Genomic DNA, 11,412 nt, shown 5'->3' with positions numbered 1-11,412 from the left:
GCTAAGAGGGAGCTCTGACAGGTCCCTAGCTAAGAGGGAGCTCTGACAGGTCCCTGATCAATAGGGAGTTTGAATTAGATCACCCCTGATTACAAAGGAGTGACAATTGTATTTTTCCATGTCATGTGTCATGCACTAGACCAAGACTAACAACCGTAAGTCTAGATGAAGGCCATGAATGGAATTATAGACACATGATAGACACACCATTCTTGTCTTCACTTGGGAAGAAAGAATTGGAGGATTGGGTAATCATCTGGCATCCAATACTCTTTGAGGATGTGTAGGGAATCCAAGATCAGAGTAGGCAAGAGGATCGATATTCTTTGAGGGTTGGGAAACCAAGATAAGAATAATCCTAGAAGGTCATACTCAGTGACTACCTGGGTGGGTATGTACCTTGAGAGACAATGATGAAGGTTTCTATAAATCATTGGTTTCGCCAGCATTGTAGCTCATGGTGTCGTGGGGAGATGGAGTTATTCAAGGTCTTGCACTATGACAATGTTAGTTGATGTGATGCTATATAGATGGGATTACCATTCTGATTTTTATGATGAGAAATTATTCGGATTGAGAATAACCAAGTACCATTGTAAATACCTCCGTAGTTAAGAGGGAGTGTTGAAGAAAGTGTAACTAGGTTCGGAATTTACAAATGTAATTTTTATCTTTGTACTTGTCAAGAAAAATAAATATTATTTTTTGTGAATTATAAGAATGAGTTTCTTGCTCATTTCTTAGGTCTAGTGAAAGAGTCAATTTCATTCTCTTCTTGAGCTTTTATGTAATGTAAATGAGTCAACCTAGTGTCTAGATAAAAGCCCTCCAAGACAAGCGCCATCCCCTTGAAGAAGATAGCAAGCAAAATGAATTAACAAGAACATTCATGTCAGCCTGCAAATGAATTAACATACAATCATGTCAGCTCAATAAAAGGACACAACGGTTCCCACTATCATGTCGGCTCAAATGCATAGGTTGACCACTATATATATGCGGCTACGGTCTTCGCAAAAGAAAAGGAGCAAAACTTGCATCCCTCCGAAGCATCCAATACCACGGACCAAAAACCATCACGCCCAAAACCATGTGCGAAAACCATGCACAAAACCATAGGTACGTTCGGCCCACCTAATATAGTGTCCAAAAAAAATTCCCCGGGGCGCTACCCTGGACCCCGTAAAGGGGGGCTAGCCGCTCCCCTCAAACCCCCTGTGACCCCCCCGCTGTGCAATCGACACAACAAAGGGTGGGCTCCACCCCCCCTCTAACCCCTAATTAACTAGGGGAGCTAGTCGTGGAAAGAATATAACACAAACCAACATTCTCCCACTTGTTGTTTTCTTTCCACAGGAAAGCTTAGTCATTTATCCAACCCTGCAATGCCTATTGTTTCTCTACACCAAGAGAACTTCTCTGAGCTTACAGATTTTGTCAATGCATCTGCAGTATTCTTCAAAGTGTCCACCTTTACCAGCAACACCTTTTTTTCTTCTATCATATCCATCACAAAGTGATACTGAACATCAATGTGCTTTGTCTTTGAATGGTAAGCAGGGTTCTTTGCCAAGAAAATTGCACTTTGGCTGTCACACTCTATCCTTATAGCTCCCTATACTAGCCCCATACTTGAACACAATCTCTGCAACCAAACTGCTTCCTTGCTTTCATGAGTGGTTGCCATGTATTCTACCTCTATAGTTGATAATGCCACTACAAATTCTTTCTTACTCATCCAACTGACTGCACCTCCAAATAGGTTGAACACATACCCACTCGTAGATCTTCTTTGATCCAGATCTCCAGCCCATTCTGCATCAAAAAAGCCACGAATATCCAAAACTCTGTCCAATCCTGGTCTTCCTTGGTAGCACAAATCATAATCACTAGTGCCACGCAAATACCTGAAAAATGCTTCACTGACGTCCAATGCTCCTTCCATGGTTTTGACATAAACCTGCTCAATACACCCACTCCATGTGCAATGTCTGGTCTAGTACAGACCATCACATACATCGGGCTACCGACTACACTTGCATATGGAACACGGGACATGTCCTCTTCCTCTTCTTATGTCTTGGGACACTGTTCAGCAGATAACTTTACACCTACAGAAATAGGAACCTTCACCGGTTTACTATCCTGCATATTAAACCTTTGCAATATTGTCTCGACATACTTCCTCTGGTTTAACCAGAGCTTCCTCTTTTCCCGATCTCTTTTAATTTCCATGCCCAAAATATAGTATGCAACACCAAGATCTTTCATGTCGAATTTGGAGGACAATTGGGTCTTCAAATCCTGGATAATTTCTTTGTCATTTCCAACCAGCAACATGTCATCCACATACAAGACCAGATAAATAAAATGGTCACCAATTAATTTAAAATACACACAATGATCTGCTTTGCTTTTGGTGAAGCTAAGTCCCCGTATAAATGTATCAAATTTTTGATACCACATCCTTGGTGACTATTTTAGCCCATACATAGACTTCTTTAACTTGCATACCAGTTCTTTCTTACGCTTCACCATAAAGCCTTCAGGTTGCTTCATGTAGATCTCCTCTTCCAGATCCCTGTGGAGAAATGTTATCTTCACATCCATCTGTTCTACCTCAAAATCAAAAGCAGCAACAACAGATAAAAGTAATCTAATAGAAGCTACCTTGGCAACAGGAGAAAAAATATCACCAAAATCAATTCCCGACACCTGGGAATAACCTTTTGCTACCAACCGAGCTTTGTATATCTCCACCTTTCCTCTTGCATTTGTCTTCTTCTTGAACACCCATTTGCTACCAATGGGTTTCCTTCCAGCCAGCAACTCCTCCAGATCCCAAGCCTCATTTTTGTGCAAAGATGCCATTTCATCGACCATGGCCTCTTTCCAAAGTTGTCCATCTTCTGAATCTACTGCTTCCTTCACAGTTCTGGGATCATCATCAGTAATAGATAAAGCAAAATTTGAACAGAAAGTAGATAGACTATACCTTTCTAGCTGCTTTCTTTCTCAAACTGGTCTTCTCACAACTGGAGTTTGTGGCTCTTCATCTTCTGATTCCTCTTCTATTGTAGAGTCTGATTCTTCCTCTTTTAGCTCAAACTCTATCTTCTCAAGTTCCTTTGATGGGACTTCATGTTTAATAACATTTTTCACCTCTCTGAACACCACATCTCGGCTGTACACAACCTTCCTTGTTACTGGGTTCCAAAGCTTATAACCCTTTAAACCATCCTTATACCCAATAAATATGCGCTTTTTTAGATTTACTATCCAAATTTGTTCTTTTCTCCTTTGGAACATGTACATATGCATCACATCCAAATACCCTCAGATGTGAAATAGAGGGTTTCTTCCTAGTCCATACCTCTTGTGGAGTCTTATCCTCCAACGTAGATGAAGGTGATCTGTTGACCAGGTAACATGTTGTCTCCACCGCCTCTGCCCAAAATTATTGTCCTAACTCGGCACCACTGAGCATGCTTCTTGCCCTTTCCATCAACGTCTTGTTAATTCTTTCTGCAACTCCATTTTGCTCAGGTGCGTATGGAGTAGTCTTATGTCGTGCTATACCACACTTCTTACAGAATTCTTCAAATTCCTTGCTGCAAAACTCTCCACCGTTATCTGTCCTCAGCACCTTTATCTTCTTCTCTATTTGGTTTTCCACCAGAGCCTTAAATTCTTTAAACCTGTCAAAGACTTCATATTTCTTCTTGAGGAAATATATCCATGTATTCCTTGAGAAGTCATCTATAAATGATACATAGTACACAGACTTACCCATTACTGGAACCTTCACAGGTCCAAACACATCACTGTGAACAAGCTCTAATATATGTTTTGACCTCTTACCACCAGAAGGGAAACTCACCCGATTATGTTTCCAATATACACAATTTTCACAGAAATCAAAACCCAGAGAGCTATTAGTCATACCTTCTACCATATCTTTACCATGAAGTATTAGAAGGTCCTTCTCTCCAATATGTCCAAGCCTTTGATGCCATAGCATGATCTTTTCTCTAGAGACCACTAGATTTTCTGCTCCACTTTCAAGAACCACATAACTGTTGCACCCATCAATAACAATGCTACCTTGCAGTTTGTACAGAGTTCCAATCCGAACTCCCCGCATCAATACTAGTGCTCCCCGAACCATCTTGTAGGTATCTTTCTCGAACACTGTTTTTACACTTGCATCATCCAACTTGCTTACAGAAATCAAATTTCTCGCCAATGCAAGAATATTCAGAACAACCGGAAGTGTTCTAACCCTTCCACCTTGCAACTACAAGTTTAATTTTCCGCGACCAACGATTATAGCCTTCCTATCATCCCATAAGAAGAAATCACCACCATCATATTTCTCATACTCGCAGAACCACTCTCTATGGGGAGTGAAGTGAAAGGATGCACCTGAGTCAATCAACCATGCCTCATGATCTACATGTGTACTTGAAGAAGCCAAGTACACATCCCCACCTTCATTTGAGGTGGTTTTCGCCTCTGTAGAAGGAGCATCATCAAATCCTTTTCCTTTGTCAAGAGCTTTAGCTTTACAGTCCCTTTTGTAGTGCCCTTCCTTTCCGCATTTCCTGCACACCACCTTTACAGGTTTTCCTAGAGATTTAGATCTCTCACTCGATGACTTATTTTTGTTTCTGTTATGGGATCGTCCTCGTATAGACAAGGCATCACCATTCTGGATCTCCATATTTTTCCGTCTCATCTCCTCCATCAACAAGAATGAGACTATTTCATCAAACTGCAAGGCAGTTGCATTGCTACCTATTGCAATAACCAGACTATCCCACGAATCTGGTAGAGAACACAACAAACTAATGCACTTATCTTCATCTGAAATTTTAATATCAATAGATAATAATTGACTTATCACAGTGTTAAATGCGTTTAGATGCTCTATCGCCGAGTCTCTATCTTTCTTCCTCAGGTTGTACAGCTTTTTTCGTAGGAACAGTTTATTCACCAGAGACTTAGATTGGTACAAAGTCCCTAACTTGACCCACAAAGCCTTAGTCGTAGCTTCCCCTGATACATTCAACAATACTGAATCTGAGACACACAATCATATTGTGCTCTTTGCCTTCCGATCCAAATTCTTCCATTCTTCATCAGACACTCCCGTTGGTTTAGTACTCGGATCTACAATGATCCACTGATCTTTATCTACCAACAGATCCTCCATCTTGAGTTTCCATAACTCAAAACTCTGACCATTAAATTTCTCGATCTCTATCTTTCCACTGCTCGCCATCTTCTTTCACCACCAGAATCGATCCCGCAGATCTCCCACTAAACAAGGTCTACCACAGGCCCGAGTGAAACCCCTCAGCAACAAAGGCGTCCCCTTGAAGCCAAAATAACTCTGATACTAAATGTAGGTTTTAACCTCGTACAGAAATTACCTTCATACGAATTCTAAAATAGAGAAAATAAACAATAGCGAGAGCATAACACATATACGCAGAGATTTTCCCCTGGATCCCAAAACTGGGACTACCAGCTTGATTTTTCATTATGTTCCTTTCAATGTTACAATACATGTATATACATGGTGAAGCATCCAATACCATGGACCAAAAACCATCGCGCCTAAAACCATGCACAAAACCATAGCTAGGTTCGCCCCACCTAATATAGGGTCCAAAAAAAAATTCCCCAGGGCGCTGCCCTGGACCCTATACAGGGGGGCTACCCGCCCTCCTCAAACCCCTTGTGACCCCCCGTTGCGCAATAAACACAACAAAGGGGGGGCTCCACCCCCCCAATTAACTAAGGGAGTTAGTCATCGAAAGAATATAACACAACCCAAAAAAATTATTGATTATTGTCTTATATGTTGATGATTTTATTTTAACCGGTGATGAGAAGTTTATCAGATCTTGCAAGAGAATTTGAAATGAAAGACATGCGACTCATGCACTACTTCCTTAGTTTGGAAGTATGGAAAGAAGATGGGGAATTGTTTGTCTCTCAAGGAAAGTATGCAAATGATATATTGAAGAAGGTTCACATGGAAAATAGCAAACCCATGGAGACTCCTCTTGCAACCAATTGGAGGAAAGAGGATGCCACTTCAGTGTGGAAGTGGAGGCTACCATTTATTGGCAGCTTGTGGGTTCACTAATGTATCTTGTGAAGACATGACCAGATATGTGATATGTAGTCAACCAGCTGAGTCAAGCTATGGTTAGGCCAGCTAAATTATTTTTAAAGGTGGTTAAGCATGTTCTATGGCACCTCAGAGGCACTACCTGGTTTAGAATATGATACAGACGAACCAAGGGAATGAAGCTACATGGATTCACAAATGCATATTGGTCGAGGAGTCCGTCAAACCATAAGAGAACATCAAGATTAATTTTCAGTGTTGGGTCCACAATTGTTTCCTGTTATAGCAGAAAGCAAAGATCTGTGGCACTCAGCTCAGCAGAAGAAGAATATATGGTTGCTATTCAAGCAACATGTGAGGCGATCTAGATGAGAAAGATTCTTGTGGGACTGCTTGGTCAGATGATGGATCTAAATGTGATATACTATGATGATCATAGTTACATCAAGTTCTCTGAAAATCATGTATTTCATGATCGATAAAATCATATAGGTATCTGGTATCACCATCTACAGGATTGTGTGCAAATGGATTATGTTGCTAGAATACATTCCAACATAGGAACGAGATGCATACATTTTGACAAAGGCTTTGTCAAGAGGAAAATTCGAGTTTCATGGAGGAAAGATTAGGGTGACAAATAATCACTTTCTTGCTAAGAGAAAGTGTTGAAAATGCAACAAAAAAAATCTCAGTTTGACCATGCCTTGGTAAAACTAGAGAAAAATTGAATTTCCACATCAACATAAATCTTGGAGGTAGTTAACTGAGCTGACATGGCACTTGTCACTTAGTTAACTCAGTTAATTCAAGTTGGGAAAGCTTGAGTTTAGTTCAATATGATTGATTGCTAATTTATAGCAATCTATTTCAGTTAAATTGAGTTATGGTCAGTTAAACTAGTTCTAACTATTGGAGAAACTAGTGGAAGGTCAAGTTGTGGAAGTGTGACTTCAACCACATTCAATGATCAACCAGTTAACTAATTAATCATCCCAAAATAATTTATGCATGCAAAGAATCAGCAAGTCACCTGGTTGAGATGGAGATTACAAGGTAGTGTACTATTAGTTATAAACTATTCCAATGTGAACAGGTGGTGCATGCAGTCAAAGGATGAGCCTAAAGGACTTGTGCAATTCAATTGAGGGAATTTCCTAATTAATAGAGGCCTAATCCTCAAGGAACATTTTAGGGAAATAGGAGCTTGGAGGGCTTGAAAATTGGATAAGTGTTGGCTAGGGTCATTCAGTCAGGGTGTGCTCAGGCTTGAGCAAGCATATGTATTACATCTCTATTCTTTGATTAATGCAATATAGATAGGAAGGGGGTTTGAGCAATTTCTTTCACCTAGATATATCTATGTGCATGTGTGATCTTTCTTCTTGCATGTTTATTGTTTGTGATCTCGATTGTGAATTGAATTCCATATAGCAGTATAGTAGATGTGAGTCGTGTGTTTTAGTAAATTTCATGAGCAATTTCGAATCTACAACATAATTTCTACACCCATCTCATAACTCAATGTCTCTTTAGAGGTATTACACTTGTGGTGTGTCACAAATTTCATTCTAGACACTTTTCATAGTCTACTACAACTCGGCCATCTCATTGTTAACTATGACATATTACAAACTTCATTTGTTTTGGTTACACCCTTTCTTTGTCTTTGTAAACAATTCGCTCCCCTTCAAGAATTCTCGGCCTAGACTCATCCTGCACTTCTAGTCTTCATAAGGGTCTCGACCCTATCTACTAGGCTTGGGATTACCTCAGCCTAATCACATTATTCCCCACAGTAAAGTAGCGTAGAACTTCTCCTTAAGAATTTAGTCAACAACTCTTCAAACTCAACCTAGACAAAACATGAAAATTGTCCTCCTTAAATTCCTAACTCATCTCCTCTTGTTCTGATGCACATCAGACTTGTACTTCCTTAGATTGAATTTCTCTTTAACTCCCTTCAATCTAGATTTGATACCATCTTGAAATTCGATTGCAAGCTAGAATCTCTGATCTTGATAATTACCTGTGAAAATGTTATTATTCTTTTAGCTTTTATTTAATCTTCATCAAGCAATTATACTTTAGAAATTTAAGAAAAGTAGAGATAACAATGCACAAAGGACCAGTGGACCAATTACCCAAGTGCAAAGTCAATCGTCCACCAATAGTCCCAACTCTGCCATACTTTGTCCTCGAGATAGTCAACAAGTTTGATCATACATGCATGTCCTTAAATACCACATCACAGAGATAGAGAGCCTAAAAAAATCGCAAAACTACAAGAGGATGTAGCCTCAGGAACTCACATTTCACAAAAGAATGATTTAGATAGATCTTAAATTCGCCACAGATGAAGTGCAATAGATAGATCGAATATCACATAGATGTAGTGCTATAGATAGCTCAGATACCATAGAGATGTAGTTCCACAAATATCTCAGAATTTCTTCTCCAATAAGAGTTATGAATGAGTGCAAAATGGTGAAGTAATGATGTTAATATATAGTGGTTTTCATATCTGAAAAAGTGCCTCTAAAGGCTAAGGTGATTTGTCATCTAGAGGGTCGACTTGGCAGTTGGGATTTGACCAAAAGACACATAAAAATTTAATTTTTCCTTTTCTTTTAAATGACCAAATGGAGCATGATAAAATAATTATCTTTTGACTAAAAAAAAAAATTGACTCTTTACAAAATCATAATGACAAAATATACATTATGAAGACCAAACCTAGTTACCATTTCAACAATTTTGATGCACCAAAAATCCACACACATTAATGCATTATGTAAATTGACTCTTTACAAAATCATAATGATAAAATATACATTATGAAGACCAAACCTAGTTACCATTTCAACAATTTTGATGCACCAAAAATCCACACGCATTAATGCATTATGTTCTATGTGCATTGTTGTTTTTAAAATCACATGTCAATGCATTATTTATATAAAATTTTAATGTGTGTCATGACAATAAATCAATAAAACAAAACTTTGAATTAAAAAAAATGAAGCAATAAACTATATTTTGTAGTTAAATGTTTTAACCTAATTTGATGCATTAAATAGAAGTGATGCTTTGGTATATTGTAAATTATTGTGCACTAGAAAATATTTTATAATTTTTAAAATAAAAATAATATTCTATGGCAAATATCCAACTAATTCAATGCCGTGTACATTGTAACGCATTGGAAAGAAAGAAAATTATAATAACATCCACAAAGCTAAATATAGCATATGGGACAGATTGCTTCTTCATATGGTTGATGTATTTGGCCCTTTTCCTGTCTTCATTATGGTTGTTGTTCTCGGTCCATGGTTTTGGACGTGATGGTTTTCGGTCCATGGTATTGGATGCTTCAGCATGTATAAATATGTATTGTAACATTGAAATGAACATAATGAAAATCTTCATTATGGTTGTTGTCTTCACATCCATCTATTCTACCCAAAATCAAAAGCAGCAACAACTGATAAAAGTAATCTAATAGAAGCTACGTTGGCAACATGAGAAAAAATATCACCAAAATCAATTCCCAACACCTCGGAATAACCTTTTGCTACCAACCAAGCTTTGTATTTCTCCACCTTTCCTTCTGCATTTGTCTTCTTCTTGAACACCCATTTGCTGCCAATGGGTTTCCTTCCAGCCAACAACTCCATCAGATCCCAAGCCTCATTTTTTTGCAAAGATGTCATTTCATCAACCATGGCCTCTTTCCAGAGTTTGCCATCCTCTGAATCTGTAGAAATTCCCACCTGTAGATCACCTGATAATGCAACAGACTAAAGCAAAATACTTGATCTACTTCTACAACCAATTTAGCGGAAGCTTAATCGAACATGAGCAACATCAATTTGAACACATATAACTGATAAGAATGAATCAATCACATAACACAGAAGAAATATCTAGGGGAAAGCACCAGCCTAAAGCCCCATCTCTGTATTATCATACAAGTGGAAATATAGCCAATATTACAAAAAAAATCATCTCAAAAGCTATCCTGCTCTCTCTGCAATACCTCTGCTGCTCATAGACAATCAAAGGCCTCTATCTAACCTCTGGTCTGCCCTCCAAGCCTCCTATTTCTTTGCACAATTTTGATTGGAGTCCAGTGCAGCCACTTGTGTGAATTGGCCTCTTCACACACTCATGAACCTCTGATCGAACTACGTAGTCCTGAAGGAGATAAATCCTCATCATGGATGAGCTTCCTTTATAGGAAAAATATTCATCCAACTGATAGTACACTATCCCTTCTCTAATCTCAATTGAGTCTCTGTCTGAACTGACATGCATGAGTTATCCATGAGTGAATACTCAGTTATCTGAAATACAGTAGTTACACGCATACAAGCATTAACTAACTGAACTCTCATTAATTTAACAAGATGTTAAATTAATCTAACTGGACTTGACTCAGTTAATTGAGCCAACTAATTACAACTCATCCCTATCTCTTTAACTGATGGATAAATTCCTCAATTAATAGAGAAACTGTTGCATGTCCTCGCATAGACTTCAAGTTTGTTTTTCCTCAACTAATTAACTCAAGATGAATTAATTAATTAATTTACAAACTGTTGTTAATATCAAATTCCTATTTTTAGTCCAGAGACTGACTAAAATAGGAATCCACCATGAACTGCTAAAAATAGAATGTTATTTTTAGCACTTCCATTTTTCATTCCATGTTGCCCAATCCAACACTGGTACTCAAACTGCTATTTTTAGCACTTCTTTTTTTATTATTTCTTGTTGCCATTTTCAACAGAATCTACTGCTTCCTTCATAGTTTTGGGATCATCATTAGTAATAGATAAAAAAAAAATTGAATAGAAAGCAGATGGATTATACCTTTCTAGCTTCTTTCTTTCTCGAACTGATCTTCTCACATCCGAAGTTTGTGGCTCTTCATCTTCTGATTCCTCTTCTGCTGTAGAGTCTGATTCTTCCTCCTTAAGCTCAAACTCTATCTTCTCAGGTTCCTTTGGTTAGACTTCATGTTTAATAACATCTTTCACCTCTCTGAACACCACATCTCGGTTGTACACAACCTTCCTTGTTACTGGGTTCCAAAGCTTATAACCATTTAAACCATCCTTATAGCCAATAAAGATGCACCTTTCAGATTTACTATCCAACTTTGTTCTTTTCTCCTTTGGAACATGTACATATGCATCACATCCAAATACCCTCAGATATGAAAGAGAGGGTTTCTTACAAGTCCATACCTCTTGTGGAGTCTTATC

This window comes from Pinus tabuliformis, chromosome 9, assembly GCF_031772625.1.
Source record: "Pinus tabuliformis cultivar Carrire ecotype Pingquan chromosome 9, CPIR1, whole genome shotgun sequence".
NCBI classification, from domain to species: domain Eukaryota; kingdom Viridiplantae; phylum Streptophyta; class Pinopsida; order Pinales; family Pinaceae; genus Pinus; species Pinus tabuliformis.
This window is presented reverse-complemented; position numbering follows the sequence as displayed.